The following is a 22,430-nucleotide window of genomic DNA, read 5'->3' as shown; positions in this document are numbered from 1 at the left end:
CCCCGTGCCGACTGCTGCAGTCCCCGGGCCGGGTTCTGAAGTCCCCGGGCCGGGTGCGACTGCTGCAGTCCCCGAGCCGCCTGCCGAAGTCCCCGGGCCGGCTGCTGAGGTCCCCGAGTCGGATCCGACTGTTCCGGGGGCAGCCGGCACGAAGATAGACTCTGATTCTGGCGAAGGCTCGATAGACGGCTTGAGGAGGCGCTGAAGGAAAACGCCGGCTAGTATGGATTACCGGGTGGAGCCAATCCGTGCCAGGGCATCTGCTTGCTCGTTGTCGGCTCGTGGCACGTGAAGGAACTCGCACCTGTCAAAGTATCCACTGATCTGCTGGACGAGGAAGTGGTAGCTTGCCATGTTTGCATCCTTGGCGTCCTAGTCTCCTGACAACTACTGGACCACCAAATCTGAGTCGCCGTAGCACAGAATCCGGCGGATGTCGATCTCTTTGGCCAGCCGGAGTCCGTGTACTAGTGCCTCATACTCGGCCATGTTGTTGGAGGCGGCAAAGTGAATTTGCAATGTGTATCTGAGCTTGTCGCCTTTGGGAGAGGTGAGGACGATGCCGGCTCCGAGACCGGTGCGCATCTTTGTGCCATCAAAGTGCATCCGCCAATGAGTGGAGTCCAGAGCTGACGGCAGGTACTGGTTCTCAGCCCAGTCGACGAGGAAGTTGGCCAGCGCTTGGGACTTGATGGCGGTGCGTGGCTGGTAGAAGATGGTGTAGGGGGCCAACTCGATTGCCCATTTGGCCACTCGGCCTGATGCGTCTCTGTTGCCTATGATCTCGGCAAGCGGGGCAGTGCAGACAACCGTGATGGGGTGCTCTTGAAAGTATGGCTTGAGCTTCTTGGCGGCGAAATACACGCCGTAGCACATCTTCTGGTAGTGGGGGTAGTTCTGCTTTGAGGCTGACAGCACCTCGCTCAAGTAGTACACATGCCTCTGGACCGGTTGTGCCTTGCCGTCTTCTGGGTGCTGTACCACAATGACTGTGCTGACCACCCGACTGGTTGCGGCAATGTAAAGGAGCATGGGCTCTTTAGCAGTCAGAGCCGCTAGGAAAGGCGGCGTGGTCAGCATCTTCTTTAGCTGGAGAAAGGCCTCATCCGCCTTGTCGTTCCACTCAAAGTGAGTGGTTTTCTTCATGAGCTGGTACAGGGGAAGATCCTTCTCGCCCAGCCGACTGATGAAGCGGCTGATGGATGCCAAGCAGCCGGTAAACTTCTAGACGTCTCGTAGTTGGGTGGGTCTCTCCATCCTCTCGATGGCTTTGATCTTCACAGGGTTGCACTCAATGTCGCGTTCTGAGACCAGGAAGCCAAGGAGCTGGCCGGCTGGTACTCCAAAGACACACTTCTCTGGGTTGAGCTTGATTTGAAAACGGCGCAGATTATCAAAAGTTTCCTTGAGATCTTCCAAAAGGGTACCGCGCTTCTCCGTCTTCACCACAATATCGTCTACATAGACGTGGGCATTTCTGCATGCAACGCTGAAATGTGGCACCGGCATTCCTCAAGCCAAATGTCATGGTCAGGTAGCAGAAGGCTCCGAATGGTGTGATGAAAGCGGTCTTCAGGCGGCCGGCCAGGTTCAACTTGATCTGGTGGTACCCTGAGTAGGCATACAAAAAACTCAGTAGCTCGCATCCGGCTGTGGAGTCTATCACTTGGTCTATCCAAGGCAAAGCAAACGGATCTTTGGGGCAGGCTTTGTTGAGGCTGGTATAGTCAATACACATGCGCCACTTGTTGTTCTTCTTCAGTACAAGGACTGGATTGGCAAGCCACTCTGGAAAGAATACTTCCATAATGAAGCCGGCTGCTAGGAGACGAGCTATCTCTTCACCAACAATTCTTCTCCTCTCCTCTGACAGGCGGCGGAGGGGTTGTTTGACCGGCTTGCGATCTGCTCTGACATGTAGCTTGTGCTCGGCGAAATCCGTCGGAACACCCGGCATGTCCTTGGGAGACCATGCAAAGATGTCCCGATTCTCACAGAGGAAATCGATGAGCTCGCTTTCCTATTTGTTGTCGAGATTGGTCCCTACGACAGCAAACCTCTCCGGGTGGTTCGGGTCCAAGGGTATCTTTTTGGTTTCTTTGGCCGGCTGGAAGGAGCCCTGGGTCTCCGACTCCTTGGGGTCTGGCGACAGGTCCGGCTGCTTGCTGGCCATGGCCACAACCTGGTCAAGGAGCTTCTTCTCGGCTGCAATCACAAGGGACTCGGCCAGCCGGCTGCTAGCTGTGGCACAAGCGGCCGACTTCTTGTAGTCTCCAGATATGGTGATAATGCCCTTGGTTCCCGGCATCTTCGTCTTGAGGTAAGCATAATGTGGCGCCGCCATGAACTTGGCTAAAGCTGGCCGGCCTAGGAGCTCATGATAAGGGCTCTCGAGGTCGACCACCTCGAACCAAATTGCTTCGCGGCGGAAATGATCCTTGTCTTCGAAGAGGACATCTATCTTGATCTTGCCAATTGGTGAGCAGGAAAGGCCGGGCACAATGCCGTGGAAGACGGTCCGACTGGGCTGGAGCTGCTTCACTTTGATGCTCAACTTCTCCATGGTATCGCGGTAAAGGATGCTGATGCTGCTACGGCCATCTATCAAGATTCGAGAGAAACGAGCAGCTCGCCTCTCTGTTGCAAAGGTGGCATCCAACACCAGGGCATAAGAACCCGGACAAGGCATCACTTCTGGGTGGTCGGTTCGGCTCCAGCTGATGGGCTTCTCGGACCAGTGCATGTACTCTGGGACTTCAGAGGCGACAGCGTTGACTTCTTGGTGCTGCTGGCGCCGGCTGCGCTTATCATCGGCCACACTGGTGAAGACGACATAGGCTCTGTGCTCTTCAGGGAATTCATCTTGGATGGCGCCAACTACTGGACGGGCCGCTAGCTGCTGAGGAGGCGGAGCCGGCTGGCTAGCAGGCGGAGGCGGCAGCAATCCTTCGCCCTTGGAGATTCGGGTGAGCCAGTGGCACTTCCGGGTGATGTGGTTGGACGGCTTCGCGCCTCTATGGAACTTGCAAGGAGCATCGAGGGTTTGCTCATAGGAGAAGGCGGGCAGCCAAGCCGGCTTGCCGCCTTTCTGACGCTTGGGGCCGGGTTGCCCCTCCGGCTGCTGGTCTTCGACTGTCGCCACCTGCCGGCTGGTGGAAGCCGGCATCGGGGCTTTGCGCTTGTTGTCGTTTTGCTGCTGGCGCCGGCTGGAGTCACCAGCCGGCGTTCTGGGAGCCGGAGGGAGCACCTTCCCAGACGCGTCCACCTGAAGCTCCGACTTCATGGAGGAGTCGGCAGTGGCGTACTTGTCTGCTATGATCAGCAGCTCGTCGCAGAGAAGTCGGTGCTTGAGTAGGGTGCCTTCTCTGCACCCGGCGGTGAAGTATTCTGTGGTTGCACCTCGTGCACCCCTTCACAGGAGTTGCGCAGTTCGGCCCACCGCGTCAGGTAGTCGCGAGTGGATTCGGTAGGGCCTTGGATGCACAGAGAGAGCAGGCGAGGCTTGGGCGGCCGCTTGTAGGTGCTGGTGATGTTGCGGATAAAGACCTCGGTGAAATCTACCCAGCTGTTGGCGCCGTAGGGCTTGAGGCTGTTTAGCCAAGTCCGGGCCGTGCCCTGAAGCATGAGGGGTACGTACTTCACGGCAACGTGCTTGTTGCCGTTTGCTATGTTGACTGCGGTGGAGTAGTCAACCAACCAATCTTCCGGCTTCATGGAGCCGTTGTACTTGGGCGTATCTCGTGGGAGCAAGAACCCTTTGGGGAAGGGCTCGTCGCGAATGCGGGGGCCAAAACAAGGCAGACCAATCGCATCTTCTTCTTCTAGCGCCAGGGATCGAGCCAGGCGGTCGATCCGATGGCGGGCATCGTTTTCTCCAATTCCTTCACGGCAGCCCAGCTGGCCGCTGAGCGTCGGGTGCTCAACAGGCGGCGGGGAGGCATACCTCTCCCTGCGAGGAGGAGGGGGAGGCGGACGATCGTCCCGCCGCTCCACGGCTCGTGGGAGGCCGTCTTGGTCGCGCTCGATGGTGATGCGCGTGCGGCTGTGACTAGCAGCCGGCTCTTTGTCTCTTCGGTCGCGGGCGCCGCCTGCTGTCGGCGTCCGGGAGGTCGCGCCTTGCTCTGGGCGGGGGGGGGGGGGGATTCTCAGCGTGCGCGCCAGGCTCCACCACGTGGCGGCCGGCTTCTTGCTGCGCGGCAGCCACGTCGATGAGCCGCTGAACGAGCTCCGTCATGCAGCGACGCTCGTCACCTTCCAGGTGGTCCAGCTCGTCTGCTGCCGCCTGGGCAGCACGTATTTTTCCGCAGGAGTGGCATAGACCGGGCGGTCTACTCCGAACATGCTGGCGATAGCGGCCCCGCGTTGTCGGACCGTGCCCACGCGGCTGGGTTAACCAGCAGCCGGAGTGCCGCCGATCGCGCGGTCGATCTCGCACTGGTAAGCCTCGGAGAGGCGTCTCATGGTAGCCAACTTCTTGGCGCTCTCGACGAGCGCGACGCGGCAGGCTTCTAAGGTCTCGGCGTTGGCGTCTGCCGCGATGGGTGCGGACAGGTCTCGCAGCGCCGCTTGCAGCGGGTCCTGGCCGGATCCGCCAGAGGCTCCATCGTGGCTGATGATGAGCACCTCCGTGACGGTGCTGGCGTTGCTGTCCGCACAGGGGAGCGGATCGTCGATGACCACCACGTTGGTGGGGAAGGCGTCGAGGGATGTCGTGTCGGAGTCGGCAAGCATCGGGTCAGTGGAGCCGATCGACTCTAGGTCGGAGGCCGGCTCGTTGGCGATGTGGAGCTTGCCGAGGAGGTCGATGAGGCAGCTCTCGGAGCTGGCTACTCCCGCGTCGGGCGCGGGCTCGTTGGAGAGGCGAATCTCGCCGATGAGATCAGCGAGGCAGCTCGCCGCGTAGGCAACTTCCGCGCCATGCATCGCGTCGGCGCAAACGCCATCGGGCGTGCCGGGCTGGCTGCGCTTGCCAGGGAGGAAGAGGGTTCCCGTCCAGAACAGATCTCCGAATGATGGTGCACCTAGCCCCACGGTGGGCGCCAAATCTCGGGGGTTTCGTGCGACATATGCCAAAGGATGGCTTATCATGGTGGGGGAGAATAATACGTCGCTGGTGCCTGGAAACGGGATAAGGCGCAAACATGAACGCCGACGCACTTTACCCAGGTTCGGGGCTCTCCTAGGAGATAACACCCCTAGTCCTGCTCTGCGGGGTCTCCGCATGATCACTATCTCAACAAGTAGCTACAAGCTTGCTCCTTGAGCTCTTTGCTAGAGGAGGAAGAAGGGCAAGGCTAGCTCTGCTCTTCTCTCTACGTGGGTGTGGTGTCTAAGGGGCTGAACCCTTTGCATGGGTGCCCTGGGGGGTTTATATAGGCCTACCCCCCAGGGGTACAATGGTAATCCGACCGGGTGTAGGACCCGGCTATCAGTGTCTCTAGTGGTCGGCTTCTTCGTCGGCAGCTGGGGCCCGCCACCTAGTGGGTCCCGCTGATTGTCTCGTACTTGGCCAACAGGCCACGCCTGCCGCTTGCGGGTCTTGCCGGTTACTTAGTACTGTGGCAATGCCTCTGATGATGTGTGCTTTGTTGGGGAGAGCGTGCCTACAGTCCCGCCGCCTGGTGGGCGTTCACTGTGGCCACTCCCCATCTCTTCTAGTTAATGGCATACAAACTTCAAGGAAGGGGGAGGGTCGCCTGGTCAGGAGCCGGCCTCCTCCTAAGCCGACTGGCCAGGGTTCGCCGCCTTCTGGCTTCTCACGAACAGGTAGGGCCCGCCGCCGGTGGGCCGTACCGACAGCCCGTCGTGGGAGCATGGCTCCCTCTGCCACGGGTCATGTCATGAGCGGCATGGCTACAGTGTCGCGCCGGGCGCGGGATGTTCGCCAGGTACGCTGCACTGTGGCCATGTCCCGTCCTGGATTCGGGGGTGGCAGGCTGCACTGTAGCCATGCCCCGTCTCGTCATGTTTTATGTGGGTGCTAACTTCGAGGGCTCAAGGGGCCGCCTGCTTGAAGACGGCCTCTCTGGAGGCCGCCTACTAGGAGTCGGCCCACTTCATGGCCGTCTTCCGGATTCCGCCGCCTTCCGACAGCCGGCCGGTTGGACCAGCTGGCCCCAAGAAGGCGGTCCTTCGTCATTGATGCTTGAGGGGCGCAGCCGGCCCCGATGTCTTGAAATACCATGGGAGGCTGATGAGGCTACCCGTGGTCATTTACTCCGACACTTCTACATATTTTGACTTGGGGAACTTGCAGAACAACACTCCTAGCTTGGTCATAAGGACAAAGCTACACGTCACCCTGTTGATCTCCAAAAAGATCAGTCGGGTCGTGAACAGTTGGATCCACCGCGTCGTAGCCACTCGATCCAACTAATGAGCTTTGCAACATGGGTTATGTTGTGCTCGGAGGTTGAAACATGGGTCATGTTGCAATCATATTTGCACTAACGAGTGTTTTGCAACATGAGCCATGTTCGTTCGGAGGTTTGCAACATTACTCATGTTGCGCTCAGCCGTGTTGAGGTCGTTCCCACAGAAACATCTCCTACGAGCTGGCATCATCGGCGCCTCTCGCAACACCTTAGATGTATTAAAAAGTGAGTTGTTCCTGCTCATAGCCTTAGCTTGCAGCTTCGGTCAGTCGTTCCTTGCTCATAGTTGCGGAGTCGTCGGTGTTGTGATCGGAGCTCCTTCACAGCTTTGGCTGACCGTCTTCTCTGACAGTGGTGGTGTAGCGCCTTTGTGCAAAACTCACGGTGATGGCGTGTGGCTCCAAGGAGATGCTATGCAACAGCGGCAACATCCTCGGAAGCATTGCGCACGGTGACAACTTGGAGAGGAATTGGATGGGGCAACCTGCAAGGAAAAATAGATTTAGGGGAAGGGGGATGCTTCAAGAGGAAGATGATGGCTCGAGAAGAAATTTTTTTTTGCGGGAAAATTAAATTTGGGGGAAAGGGGGTGGCTCGAGGAGATAAGGTTGCGTACGTGACTACGTTCATGGGATGTGTGGCACTCGGTCGGTCCGCAGCACGCCCTATGTTGCGCTTGGCTATTGCAACATCGCCAATGTTGCAAACACGTGGTGGGTAGGGTGTTGTGCGCCACAAGATAAGCACTGATCGGAGCACTGATCGGACGGTCACGGTTTCACGGAGGTGGTCCACACGCGCGAACGATCAGTCAGTTGAGGAGAAGCCTTTTCCCAAAAATAAGTACACCGTTGAATTATCATTTTATGAACTGAAACTGAAAATTGTAAGAGAAAGCTTGATTGTCAAGTACTCCCTCCGTCTGGAAATACTCGTCGGAGGAATGGATGTATCTAGATGTATTTTAGTTCTAGATACATTCATTTTTATGCATTTCTCCGACAAGTATTTCCGGACGGAGGGAGTACAAGGCAATGCAATGCCTTTCTCAAAGCCTCAATTGTCTCAACTCTTTATCACACAAAAAAAACTCATGTAACAAGAATTGCAAGAACTTGCACAATAGTAGAGTATCAGGGCATGTACAATGGTGCTATCTTAGGAGTGACACTTAGGATAAATGATGAGGTGGAGGAGAGAGAGTTCGTAAGAAAAGGCTTGTCTTCTCTTATTTAAGAGAAGACAAGAGATGATCTCTTAGCACAATATGTCTCACCACGTTTTTAGGAATAGCTAGTTATTGAAGATAAGACTAAGAAATGACCCATTGTAGACATCTTTTTTTGTCATCTCTAAATTACATGCAATACTTAAGATAGGACTATCTTATCAACCATTGTACATGCCCTCATGGTTACCGCGAACGCCAAATGACGGACACTTTCTTCTGCAAATTCCAGTGTATCCTGGATATATGTGCAAATACTGCAGCCCTCTCTTGTCCCCTAATCAAGAATTATGGAGTAAAAGGGCTATTAATGAAAAATAAATAGTTGTTTGAAGGAGAAAGGGAATATCCTATCAAGCAAAAAAGATATATCCAGGAGGCCAAGATTGTCACAATGGTTGCATGGACCCATGAGTACCTAATTGTGGTACGTTGTGAGGGAAACAAACAGTCACCAGTTAAGCAGAACAAGTAAATAATCTCAGCAAGTTGATGAGCATCTATTGCATTCATCTACTACTTGCGTTTGGGTTGTGTGAAGGAAGGCAGAGTTCACAGAGGAAGTACATACGAGCCTCTGATTTTATGTGTTTTGCAACTGCGTTCTTGGAATAAGTTCTAGCTATTATAGCATCAATGTGAATTTGATTGTTAAAGAACTACAAGTATCATCAGCAGCCACATACCTCCACGAGCTCTAACGGATGACAATTCCTGAATTTGTTAATAGTTGCTATAATATCGGATATTAAAAGTTTTGCCGCAACATAAAGAAAAAGACAATTATGCGTCAAGTTCACAAATTCATGAATAAACATGACAAATATAACAACAGGACATCGAAGCTTGCTTGCGGGCGAACAACAGCAGCCAACAACCAATACAAATATTTTCCAGGCGAGAAAACAAGGATACACTACTATCTGTCATAGTTCACATTCTGAATCATGATCCGAGTTGCTTCTGCAGGGAAAACATGGTTCGGGTAACCTTTAAAAACCGACTCACTTCACCCTAAACAATTGCATGGCATCATATGTCAATCCCCACACACATCGGTACATTGATCTAACAAAATTTTAGCAAATTGTACCGCTGAGTCTGTCAGGCAGTCAAAAACTGTTCCCACTCTCCTTGCCCAGGAAGTGGCAAGTCCTCCCCTAAACACGAATCATATTAAATGGCAAAAATATGCAAGTTCTTAAAAAGAATAAGCACTAAAAGTCTCTACCAAAGCAGAAAAGGTATTCCACCCTTGCTGGCACTACAATGTACGATCACACCGGCAATCCTGACAGATACTTAAGCAACTTGGGCTACCAGCATATATGGTTTCTGCCTTCCTCTTGCAATAAACCCAGAAACGCAACCAGTGACATAAAGTAAAAAAAACAGATTTGAATCAGTTAGCATTTTATAGCTATTGCTAAAACACATGCTGGTTTCTTGTTTTCATACAAGTCCATCAGAAAGCAGCAAACCCAACAGGGACTAACTCCTGGTTTTCTAACCATCGACCAAGCAAGATAAAATTGTAGTATCTCGCTGACGGGCAACAAAAGAAAGATGATTCCACGCGCTTTCATCGACCACACAACTAGCATTTAGTTTTACCTTTCCAAGTCCCAACCATGACACCCCTTAGTATTAAAAATCCATGACACCCTGTCAGGTTTAGCTGATAAAACTACTCCAGCGAACAACCTTTGCACACATCCAGAGTCTTTCTTCAATCAAAGTTCTTCTGAAAGAGAAGAACCTTGGAAATTTGTTGGTCAAGGCTTTATAACCTAGCCACAATCTTAGAATTTAGTACGCTCAGCAAGGCTAACTTGCCTCTTGCAACAAGAACAAAATAATAACCACGGATTTTTATGCTTGAGCTTTCTTTGTTCCGCATACAGCTTAGTTTCCTGCTCTATAAGCAAGATATCAGTAAATATCCACAAAGAACAAAGCAGCATCAGTAAGGAAACAGATACCATACCCTTTCATCGATAAATACAATATCAACATGACCAAGCTTGTTTTTTCTGTTATAGTAACAGTCCATATGCACGAAACATGCACACAGGCCGTGACACATTTTTATTTGGATTAGCATCTGGAAAAAATTACCACCTGTACCTGTAGGAAGAGCAGGATAATATGTAAAACCAAAACAATATCATGAACAAACAAAATGCAAGAACAATATTAACTAGCCTATACGGCCATACTGGTGTTGGGTAATACACATAGTAGAACTATATTAATATACAGACAGAAGCAGTGCTATGCAACAGAAAGGACCTTATGGATGTGGTACAGAACATTATGGGTGCTATCATCAAGTTTCCATTGTCACCCTGAGTACCAGTTCTCGGTGTTACTCTCGAAATCGCAACATCAAGCTGGCATGCGTGGAAACATGCCTCTCTAGATACACTCCCAAGAGATGTTACAGTGATCCTAACATGCAAACAATGTCACCAAAGTTGGGCCCAATATAGTGGACTGGACAACTTATGCAGTCATGCGAGCCTAGTTATGACCAGTCTAATCCAATTACATAAGCAAATGTGTTGATTGATATTTCGAAGGGGTATGACTCACCGAATGCTAAAGGCTCCCCGTCAGCTCCTCTGAGTAATAAGCTCCCCACCTGCTCTACTTGGAAGACGCATTTGAATAGTGGAGCCCACCCGTCAGCCCCTCTGAGTAAGCTCCCCACCTGCTCGGCTAGTCGCCCCGCCCCGCCGCGCGTGCTCCCTTCGCCGTGGAAGAAGAAGGAAGCCGCAGGAAAGAAAAAAATAGCGAGGCCCACCTGTCAGCGTAGGTCGTCGTTTCGGTGATCGCCTTATAAACCGGAGCACCGGCATTTGGCACGCTGGCTCGGCTCCGTCTTCCTCACCCCGCAACACGCAGGCAAGCAGGGTTTAGCTTAACCCCCTCCATTTCTCTTCTCTTCCTTCAACCCCGTGCTCTCGCCTAACCTTCTGCTGGCTTCTCGAATGTTCTAGAAGGAGGAGCGCTCGCTGCGGAGATCAGTCGAGCCGAGTCGAGTCGAGCCCAGCCCAGCCCGAGCTTCATCGCCGCCTCTCCTCTCCCCTTCGCCGAGGCCGACGATCGAGCCCGAAGGTATCGCGCGCCTGACCCGCCTACGTTCTCTTCTCCCTTTTCAACCTCACCCTCTCACCTTCTTCTGGCTTCTGGAATGTTCTAGAACCAAAGCAAGGAGCGCTCGCTGCGGACGAGTCGAGCCGAGCCCGCCCAAGCCCCCAGCCCTCCTCTCCCCTTCGCTGAGGCCGCCGATCGAGCACCAAGGTATCGCGCACCTGAGCCCCCTTCCTCCTCTGCCATGTCGATTGATTTGGACCGATTTCAGCACAGGATCGATGTTGCAACCTCTCGCTTTGAGCGCAGCGACGCTGTCACAGATTCTCGTGTGCATTTCGATTTCTCATAGTTTGTCGGACGAGCGCCGAAATCGGTCCGAATTGTAGTGCGTTTGTCGTAATTCTAGTGTGTTTGTCTATGAACCGAATTTCCTTCCGCCTGTTGGGTTGATTGATTTGAGAACCAGGCGAGCCATATTTAGCCGTCAGAAACAATACGCATAGCTAGAGCTCGAAACGAATGAGCACATTGCCAGGAACAACGCCATCACGCCAGTGCTTGATGATGGTGAGCGGATTGCTCACGTTTGGGCGGGCCTGATGCCAAAAACTCGAGGAAATTTTATGGCGTCCTCACGAGTCATGAACGCTTTGTGTCATGTGTGGCTTTAGTGCGCCCAATCCAATGATTTCAATGGTGATGGTGTGTATGTACATGGAAGGACGTGCTACATGGGAATCGATACACTCGTGCTAGCTAAGTGTTTGATTTTGGGGGCTTTGCTCCTACTTTTATAACACTACTCATCTGTATATACTTTATTTACTTCTCATTACCCGAATTGAATTGGTATAGAGTGCCTGCTTTTGGCCTAAAAAACCACAACATGATTCTTGTTTGATTGATAACCTGGAGCAACAGAATATAGATTTATTCAGATTCTGAAACTATATACTGTATATTCCAAACATTTTGAATAATTTTGCAACTAAAGAGTAAATGATGAACTCTAACTTTTGATGCACTTCTATTCGACTATTTGCTACAACGTTCCTTCGGTGTAGAAAACCAATAGGCATGTATCATATTGGTTGCTCAATGTTACAGCGTTCAAAAGGGCGCCCGGCCCCAACCTTGCTGATAAAAAAGAGGATCCCAAGCCCGATGATGAGGTAACTAATTAGTTTTGACACATTTGGTTAATCTTACCTCATGTTTGGACCAACTTCCTTGAGGAAAATGAGGATCCTAAGTCAGATAATGAGGAACTATTAATTGCATTTCCCATTGAGCTGCAGGAAAAATCCGAGCAGAAGAAACTAATGGATCTGTACTATGGTCTGATCACCGCGGGCCTGACCACCTTCGTGTGGAAGGACGCTCTCCAGATGTTGGATAGAGTGAACAAGAGCAACCCCAGACTAACACCTTTCGTTGCAGTTTACTTCTGTGGTGCCGTTACAGCAATGGTTTTGGGAATGGTAGCCTGCAAGTTCCCCACGTCAGCGCCATGCTCGATGAGCATCGCTGGCCATGGAGCATTCCAGGCCCTGCTATTCATGGTGCTGGGACTTCATCTGGACACGTTCAACTACCATGCAAATGCTATGTGGGCTATCGGTTGTGCTTGTGTTGCAGGTTTTCTGCTCACTGTGTACTGGGGCTGCAGCACCGACGACCCTATAGTAATGAACTGAGATAGCTCAAATCATTTGAACCAATTTCTTCTACGAGTCTAACGATTATATATATATGCAGGTTATCTCTGTTTGTCTCAAGTACATCGCATCAGCAGGTTCATGGTTTTGGTCACTTGTTTGGTGGGCTCTTAATCTGTCTATTTATTATTGTTTGCAGCTCTTGCTTGCTTTATTATTTTCCAACAGTTTTATTGACAATTTTGTCAGCTCGCCATTTGGGAAGCTAATCAACAAACTGCAAAGCTATTGGAACCGGGCCACTGTCAATGATACTACAAACCAGATCTCACAGGAAGGAACCGAGAGGTCGGTAAAATCATCTCAGTCTAGGGTTGGCTGTTGTTCTCTTTATTGTTTATTTACAAAAGATTTTGGATAATTTTGCATCTTCTGTCCTTGGCATCTATTGAACAGCATGACGAAGCCGTTGCTTGATGGTGAAATTGTATTGGACCTTACATCCACTTAAAGATGCAGCGCCGTAGATAACTCAAACAGTGGGCGGGAGAATGAGTACAGTTCAGCCCGGCTTGCACGCCGTGAGTGGGCTCAGTGAGCTCTGTAATAGTTTTCCTCTTTTAGCTTTGTTTGGTGGCAACGTTCAGGATGGAATGGCAGATCGGCCGGCTTGTAGCTGGAACACGGAACAGAGGTGTGGGTGGATGGGTGGTTCCTCTGATAATATACATTATAGTTCGTCTTGATTCCTTCGATCTGGTGCTCCCAACCCTAGCTAGATCCTCTCTTCTCCTTGATCTGCTGATATTCTTCGTCAATAACGATTTGAAGCAAGTGTAAGCACCCTGCTTAACTTCTAGATCAGGATTCTGAATCTTCCTCTGTGACCAAGTCCGTGTTTTTTTTTTGCTGTGCATTTTTCCACTTCAGTTTTGCTAGAATTTCTAAAGCAGGAGGGATGATGTTCCATAGGATGTACTCCTATTTGGGTATTTATCACTCGTGGCAATACTGCAGTAATCTCACATGATTACCATTCTTGACTGCTTGACTTGACAGAAAGCTGCACCCCCTTCATTTTACATTACATATGATACTGTTGACTGTTCAGGAATAGCAATTGAAAGTGCATTGTTCATCTTCACAGAGGAGACTGAATCGATATCTCTGTGGTAAATCACTAGAGTATGTGTGACATCTTGATCCTTCAAATAGAATCTTCACATAGTAATGCTAAGTTTTCCCCTCGAAGAAGGCTCCTGTAATACATAGATAACACTAATAGTCCACAGCTGCTCAGCTCTTGGCATGCTCGTTTTCCCCTCGAAGAAGGCCATATACTGTTGATTTAAAGAGCGTACAATTACAAACACTATCAGTGTTACCATCATCTGCTGTCAGGTCAAAAAGTCTGCCTGTCTTCTGTAACATTACAGATGCTACAGAAAAGATCATCTATCTTCTAACAGAAGGAGGTTATCTATGTATAGAGCCCATGTATCAATGTATGTACAGGAACATGCTAGGGTTCTAGTGTGTGTGTCTAGGGGTGTCTAGAGCGCCTTCTCGTCCAGCCTCTCATTCCAGTTCAGGCACCTGATCAAGCTGCGGAACCAGTTGCCGGTTCGGTCCGATTTGTTGACTGTTGGGAGCAGGTGCTTGCTCATGGATATATGAAGAGAGTCTCCTCGCGACAGCTGCTGCCGCCTTTTGCCGTCGAAGGACACCCATGCATTGCTTCTCGCGTCATCCGGGATCTGGTAAAAATCACAAAGTCAGCAGCAGAGCAAGCATGTGGTATTGTAGGGTAACAAGGCCAGCGATATTCTCGAGACATAAGAATGCCAAGCACTTAACAGGATGAGGTACTGACATAAGAATACATGAGAATATTAGGCATTTCTTTCACCATCCATCTATTGGAGGATTTCCGTACCTTCAATTCAAGCCGTGCGGAATCAGGAAGGATGACAGGTCTAAATGACAGCGAGTATGGGCAGATTGGAGTGAACAGCATACATGGGACATTTAGATGTACCTGGACAGCAAAACCACAATGATCACAGTAAATAACTTGTTCTTTTCACTTGATATATCGAAGTACGCATGGGAAAAGGAACGAACTGACTGGCAAGAAAGAAAGTTTTACTAAACACACAAGTAATGCAATTGCGGTGCTCAAAAGATAAAAGCGCACATGACATAATGCATTTGAACGAAGCACTCCACCAGCAAAGCAGACAAACATGTCATAGCATCAGTTTCCGTTATTCAGCCTTGAGGTATGCGTTGCCCCCAAGATTTAAAATACAAGATCTTAACTGCAGCAGGTAGATTGAATCTTGCTCACAGGCAACAGAGAAAGATTTTGTATTATGATTGAAGTAGATGGTGTGTATACAAACATGTGCGAGTGAAGCTTGTGAGAAGCGTTTGTATTTTTTTAAGCTTTGTCAAAAGGAACCACTTATCAATTCCGCAGTGGAAATCAAGGACAAGGAGCTTTCCAGATGTTCATCGGCCTGGCTTCCTTGAAACAGGTACTGGATGCATGACAGATAGTAGTTTTACTCACATAACCAAATTTCTGTCGTAAATGTAAAATTATATCCATATGCTGCACAACTGAGAAATACATGTCACATGGATGAAAATATAACACAAGAAACATGCATTATGTGAATCTGGAAAATGCTTTTGTACATGCATAATTTAAGTTAATGCTTTTGCTCAGTTCTTCCTAGTAATATAACTTGCAAAAATTAACCTACCATTGAATCCCCTGCTGCAGTAGAGTATGCTGTGCTGTCAGTTGGTGTTGCTACTATCATACCATCTCCTTGAACCTATATACATTCCCATTAATTCAAAGAAGTTGGAAGTTATAGTGGGTACATAGTAGTACAACAATCCTGAACATCTAAGTAAATTCAAGCATCAAACAGTAATATAATCTCCAGGACTACAAGATCAAGCGTACCAAGCAGACTCAGCTACACTATTATGTGGCTATTGCAATAACCGTTTCTTTCGGGCACCAAGTGATAAAAGTATCAAACGATGAAGGACAGTTCAGTTTGTAGAAATTTTGAAACATAAGTGACCACTGGCTAAACTTTTCTAGCATAATACAGAATTTGGAGGTGCCACCCATGAAAATTGAGTTAATTCAATATTTGGAGAAATATAGACGAAGGGCAATGATGCATAGTTACCAAGGAAAAAGGCACAAATAGAGACATCTAGTTCCTAAGACTTTATACAGATCTTGCATTATGTGAAGTCAGAAATCCAAGAGATCCAAGATTGAGTGCGACAACAGGTGGTACAGAGGTTCTAAATAAGTTTGATGCGTGTAATATGACCCCGCCACCACCCAAGCATGTGACAAAATCATGATGTAAGGCAAGTCTCTGAACATAAAGCATTAACTTGCAAGCACTAGCACTATATCTATAATTTTATCGAATACATAATTTGCATGCCGGAACTTTATTCTTTAAGATGACTAGAGTACATTTTGCTACCAGATACGAAAAAAGGAACGAGGTATTGATATATGAATGATATGCAATAAATATATATGTACTAAAAAATGGAAGTGTGCATCCACCTCTTTAGCCTCTTCCATGAGCTCATCACCTAATTTCTTCAACAGTAAGACAGTCTTGGGAGGAGTTCTCCACATAAACATCTGTTGCTGGGTGCTAGGATGAGTAAAAGCTAAAGATGATTCTGTTACTTTTTCTCTAGTACAAGAGAATCCATCTGTTCGTACTAGAAACATCTCAGCTTTTCTTCTTGACTGAACTCTGACAACACAAGTTGCAGTGGCACAAATACTTCCATCAATTGTATCTGATCACTGATGGGTACTCCTACCTCTCAAGATAAGGACCACCATTCTTTTCAGATGGTTCTTGTGATCCAAGCTGAGCATTCCCATTGTGATTGCTGGCATGAGACGTTTTAGGATCAATAGTTAGGGCGAAGCTGCACTTTCCTTTTCTTCAAGAGAAGTGGAGGTTCCAGTGTTCGACGGTTTTCCATTAGTGGTACTTTAAGAAACCGATAGTATATAATCATTGTCAAATAATGTCCCATTTGCGCTTTTCAGAACCATCATGTCTGCTGCTTCACAATCAATGGCTTCATTATGTTCAGCTCTGAGATTTTGTTTTCTCTTTGAGATCATCAGGCTACTCGATCATCTCCGGGAGTTCAGAACGATTTGGATAAACTTTTTTTTGCTTCTAAAAAAATTTGGTCATCTCCTTTCTAGAGAAAACATTGCAAGTAGGAAACTGTGCCTTAAGGGGACTAGTCTCCAGTTTAAAATCTGAAAGAAGTTCTGTCCTGCTGTCATGCATTTCACCTTGTTCAGTGCTTTGACCATTGGGAAGGGTATAAGTAACTTCCAGATTATCGCTTGTAATTTCTATGTCTATATCATGTGCTTCCCCAGCATCCACGGTTATATCAGATTCACTATTGCACCATTTTCACTACCATTTGAGGAGGAACATGGGCCACTTGTGTGCTGTACTGTCAGATCATTCTTCAGTGCCTTACCATTCACAATAGGTGACCGCTTTTTGGTGGCCAGTCTCTCTGCATGAGTAGCATACTGCTTCCATCTGGAGACCATTGCAGACGTCCTACTAATCCCTTCCTTGCTATGAAGATAGATGGGCTTCTTCATTCCATCTGACACAAGTGCCGCATATTGTTGAATCTGTTCGGCTGAAGAGCAGTCCCAATCTCAACTGACCTGTTGACCACCTCTATCTTTCCAGATGATACAGCTTCGCTTCTGCTGAAAGGTCTAAATCATCTTTAACATCTTCCTCCCGGAGATCGACAATAGTTCGGAATCCCTAGGCCAATAACCATGCAAGACCCTCCTCACTGACTTGCCCTCCCCTCCAAAATGCAACCTCCAACTCGTCTGTCGCCGAAACATCTGGCACAGTTGAGTACACCGGAAACCAATTTGCAAAGAATGTTGGACAGGGATGACCATCAACCCTTGCGAAACCCGCATCATAACAGGCATTCTTCAACCTTTGCAGCCTCATCCAGATATCCAATCCTCAGGCCTCATTCGGTACAAAGATAGCTAACAAGTGCAACCTGCATGCTCTCACAACACCGCTTCATATCACCACGGAACAAGGCCAGTGGTGGAATCCTATCCATCGCGCGCTCGCGACACCTGACCGTCCTGCAAGCACCTCTGTCCTACCTTGGTTCAGCAATGCCAGCATGCAGCCAAGCACGGCAGCAACCTTGTCGTCCAGCACTGGCAGGTCCTCGGACTGCACATCATACCGGACAGGGCACTCGCCTGTCTCTGGATCACAGAGCCGACATGACAGCATTTTGGAGCTGCTCTGCGGCAGTATGCCTCAATTTCTGCGATGTCGCCAGGCACTGGACCCGCCCACAACAGCTAGGATAAGTCCCTTGTGTGAGAATTCTACAGCAAAGAATGTGACCCATCAGTCAGGAAGCAACACTACAATATCATCTGGAGCTATCGATGCAATCACACAAGCAACAAAGTTTCCACTTCATTTCTAGCTTCAAGCCAAGTGCTCGATCAAATGCCCACAGAAACCATATACAGGCTAGGACCATATATACAGAAAAGCATGTGCCATCAGCCATCCGTCCCATAAATGGGTACAATTTGCATATCGAAGGTTCAAAAGGTAGAAGCCGCTAAGATCGCTAGACCAAGGGTGGCGCCCCGAGTCGCTTCCACGAACTGTTCGACGTAATGCTCGAGAACGGGGAGGGAGCCAACTAACCTGGGAATCGAGCAGGATCCGGGAACTGAAGGACGACGCCGCGGCGCGCCGCCGCGGGGCGCCAGCACCACCACCACCTGCCGGCGGCGATCCAGGCGACACGTTCGCCAGCGAGCGGCGGCGGCGGCGGGAGCGGGAGCTCGGCGGGCCCGTGCTGCGCGCAGACGGCGAGCATCACACGAGGACGAGAGGAGCGGAAGGATGCGCGACGCTGTCGAGGCCGCCCGTGGTCTCGGCGTGCCTCTCGATGGCATCCACAGTCAGGAGGTGGAGTAAAAAACTGTGGCTTCTGATGAGGGAGTGGGGAGAAGAAACCCGGTAGGGAAAACAACAGGCGAACTGGCAAACTCTCCGCGGCAGGTTGGTCACGCTGCCGCCATTTGTGGGTGGCTGTGTGCAAATTGCTGTAGCCGATCTCAAATGGAGCGCGCGAGCGCGCGCGCGCACACAAGTATGAGGAGAACTACACGGATAGTATGAGGGGTGATCAGAGTCTCTTTTCTATTAGATTGTCATTCTCGGAGGTTTGCTAACTTTTACATCTCGGATGTCCAAAAACATCTCTCCAATAAACAATGTAGATGCAAAAAAATACACCTCCGCCTTGGAGATATAAACTACAACACCTCGCGCTGCAAATATACATCTCCATCCACTGGAGATGTAAAAACATTAGCCGCGCGCCAACCGCCATTCGATTTTCTTTCCTAGCCCCTCTTCTTCCTCCTGCTGCCCCGCCGTACCGCCGCCGCCCGCCGGCAAGCCGGCCACACCCCGCCGTCGTTGGCCCGCGCCAAATCCGCCCCCTTTGGCACCCCTGCCGCCTGTTTCGACCGCCGGCCGCCGCCGCACGCCACAAATCGAGCGGTTTTCCGCCGCCGCTCGATTCCACCACCGTCACTCGGTTCCACTGCCGTTGCTCGATTCCACCGCCGTCATCGCTCGATTCCACCACCCCCGCCGCCCCGCCCGCATCACCAGCTGCATCCCCACACCGCCACCGCTCGATTCCACCACCGCCGCCGCCCGCAGCCCGGCACCGCCACCTACATCCGCCGGCAGCCCCTCCATGCTCCGGCCGCCGCGTATCAGCTACCGCAACTTCTCTCGTTTGCCCCAAAGGACGCGTCTCGCTCCCAGCTATCTGTAGAGTCAAACGCCGCTGCAAATCGTCGCCCGTAGAGCAAACCCAAGGCACTCCACCGTGCTTGATGGTCGCCGGCGGGACAACTAGTTTACATCTCCATTTTGCATCATCTATTGGAGTTGCACTTTTACATCTTCTGTTGGAGTTGCCACTTTTTTAAAGATGTAAAAGGCACTTTTTGGAGATGTAAACTTCTGTCTTACATCTCTAAATTTACATTTTCTATTGGAGATGCTCTGAACGGATAAGGTTCAGATATTCAGTTTGGCGAAGGTATCATGGCCCACATCGTGTGGTTTGGGTTTTATTATGGGATTTTTTTAGTTTTTTTAATTGTTTGGATTGCTTACCACACGTGTCACGTGGTATGTTTTTTTAGTTTATACTTCATATCTGAAAAGCACAGTAGACAAAATAAGATTATATCTTGGTTACAAATTATGGACCCTCTCATCTGGCTGACATTTGCTGGGAGGGGATGGCATTTGCGAATGTTTCCATAGCAGTTTTAGTTGTGTGTGGCGTGGCATTTCTTCAGAGCGACATGATTTTTTGAAATGAAGGCTCAAAACTGCCATCCTCTCAGAAAATGTCAAGTCGCTATGAACAAACTGACACCTCCGATGCAACTAAAACTGAAATCAGAAGAAAGAAAGTAAAAAAAATTCAAAATGAATTCTTTCATGATCAACATTGATGAATTTTTTAACTGTGTGCAATTTTTTGTGATGAAATCACATTCGTGTAGGTTTGGGCAAAAAAGACAAATGGATGCTCCAAAATGCTTCCAACAAGTATTTTCGAAGCATCAATTTTGTCTTTTTTGCCCAGATATACACAAATGTGATTTCATCACAAATATTTGCACGCATTTAAAACATTCATCAATATTTTCAGTTTAGTTTAGTGCTGGCCAACTCATTTCACAAGAACATATTTGGCCAGCACTGAACTAAACTGAAAAAGATTTCTGACTAAATAAGGAAGTACCATAACAAGATTGCTATGTATTCAAGATATCATGATAACAATTCAAATGACAACAAATTGGAAGAAGAAACATTGAGACTTCGGTCTTCGTATTATTTGATAGATTATCCATTACAACCATACAACCCTAATAACTACAGCAACCATGCCACTTCAGCATGGAGCCAAACCCAAAACATCTACTTAGTCTGCTCAATTAAGAACAACTTCACATAGCACTCATTTATCAACATCTCACTTCTTCATAATTAAGATGAAACACATCACCCAAAGCACCATAACAGTAGCCATCACCAGCTTTAGCAACAGTAGGATCTCTCTACCTAATCCAAGCAGCATAGCAACTTGCTACTTGGTAGCAAAGTTTTGGTCACTAGGGGTGCCAAAATGTACTCTGCTTGCAATGCCTCTTCCAACTATGCTTCTTGGGTTCATTGATTCAGTCCTCTTCCTCTCAAGCTCTCTCCTCTTCTGTCCTTAGCTGCACCTATTGCATCCACAACAGCATCACCAACAAAAACCCTATTTTCAACCAGATGCTACACATATTCTAGCTCCCAGTGCCAGAAATCACAGGTGACCTACGAAAAAATAACATCTTTATTTCACAGAGACAAACAACTGAACCAAAGCAAGGGCATGTCTTGATAAAACAGATGAAACACGACAAGTTTCGTTAACTGGAAAAAGTTCAGTTAACTATTATATACGCAACCTACACTAGCAATAAATAATGTGCATGGATCATAGCAAAACAAGTGTGCATGAACTAACTTGTTAACTAACTAGTTAACTTAATTGGCAAGCAGAACCTATAATTAAGGTTCAAGCCTAATTTAAATTGGGACAAGTAAGTAGAGCTATTTTAAATAGGACAAGGCATGGAATCTTAATTGTGCTTCAATATATACTTAGTTTATACATAAAATAGGACAAGGCATATAATTGACAAGTAGCAAATAAAACAGATTAATTATACTCCTTACAGACCAGACAACCAGTGAAGAATATCAAGCACAAAGGAAGGCAAACAAATCGAACATGCCACACTTACAGTGTGTTTGCTGCACCTGTAGAAGACCCACCCATCATGCTTGTCGGTGCTAGAGCGGTAGGACTTGACTTGGTCACCACAATCCGGGCACCTGATTAATGGAATAACAATGGAGCGGCCACGCAGTCCAGAGCGCACGCAGGTCGAAGATGACATGAGGACGACACCGCTAACGGATGGAGTTGCTGCAGTCAATGGCTACGCCAGCGGCGGACGGCGGCGGTAATGGCTGAGGCGGTGGGGAGGGAATTTGGGAACTAGGGTTGGGAGAGGAGAGAGTGAGGGGCGGGGCAGGACCCGACCAGGTGAACGGCTCGGTCCGACCAGGTGGGGCGCAGCTCTTTTGTTCTGGAATTTTTGAAAAAAATGCCTTGCTGCGTATTCAGGAGAACGAGCATACATGGTAGTCAGCGTACACATGGCAAGGGTTGACTTAGTCCAGATAAGCGTGTACGTATAATAAATTGTATAATGGACCGTATGTGAACCCCTAGAGCAAGTTTGGTGGTCGTATTTTGGGTGTTTGTAACCACAATGACGGTGTTCCGGACTAGGGGGCACTGGCCTGGTCGGCCCGTGGTCCTCGGGCTGGGCTGATGGGCCCTCATTTCGCTCAAGGTGGACTCCGGAAGCCGCACGCCGGAGGCGTGATCGAGACTACATCTACCAGAGACTTGATGTATGATAAGCCACAAGTATAGGGGATCGCAACAGTTTTCGAGGGTAGAGTATTCAACCCAAATTTATTGACTCGACACAAGGGGAGCCAAAGAATATTCTCAAGTATTAGCAGTTGAGTTGTCAATTCAACCACACCTGGAAGACTTAATATCTACAGCAAAGTATTTAGTAGCAAAGTAGTAGTTTTTGTAGTAATCGTAACAGTGGCAACGGAAAAGTAACTAAGCAAAGATCAATATGTAACATAGGGTGACACAGAACTAGCTCCAGTTCATCAATGTAATGTAGGCATGTATTCCGAATATAGTCATACGTGCTTATGGAAAAGAACTTGCATGACATCTTTTGTCCTACCCTCCCATGGCAGCGGGGTCCTATTGGAAACT

At 48.9% G+C, this 22,430-nt stretch overlaps 1 long non-coding RNA gene and 1 pseudogene across 2 annotated transcripts; both read right to left on the bottom strand.

Moving 5' to 3' along the window:
- Nucleotides 1-8,385: 8,385 nt before the first annotated feature.
- LOC141021193 (uncharacterized) lies at nucleotides 8,386-10,301 on the bottom strand. Of its 2 annotated transcripts, none has more exons than XR_012181341.1 (2): nucleotides 9,590-10,301; nucleotides 8,386-9,520 (listed from the first exon to the last, which is right to left on the bottom strand). It is a non-coding gene; the product is annotated as an uncharacterized lncRNA (long non-coding RNA). The 2 variants fall into 2 exon arrangements; XR_012181340.1 differs by having other exon boundaries at nucleotides 8,386-9,515.
- A 3,381-nt stretch (nucleotides 10,302-13,682) lies between these two features.
- Nucleotides 13,683-18,640, bottom strand: LOC109746419 (probable NAD kinase 2, chloroplastic; annotated as a pseudogene).
- Nucleotides 18,641-22,430: the final 3,790 nt, after the last annotated feature.

Source organism: Aegilops tauschii, chromosome 4 (assembly GCF_002575655.3).
Source record: "Aegilops tauschii subsp. strangulata cultivar AL8/78 chromosome 4, Aet v6.0, whole genome shotgun sequence".
NCBI classification, from domain to species: Eukaryota; Viridiplantae; Streptophyta; class Magnoliopsida; order Poales; family Poaceae; genus Aegilops; species Aegilops tauschii.
The sequence above is the reverse complement of the archived record's forward strand: the minus strand, read 5'-3'. Positions and strand labels throughout refer to the sequence as shown.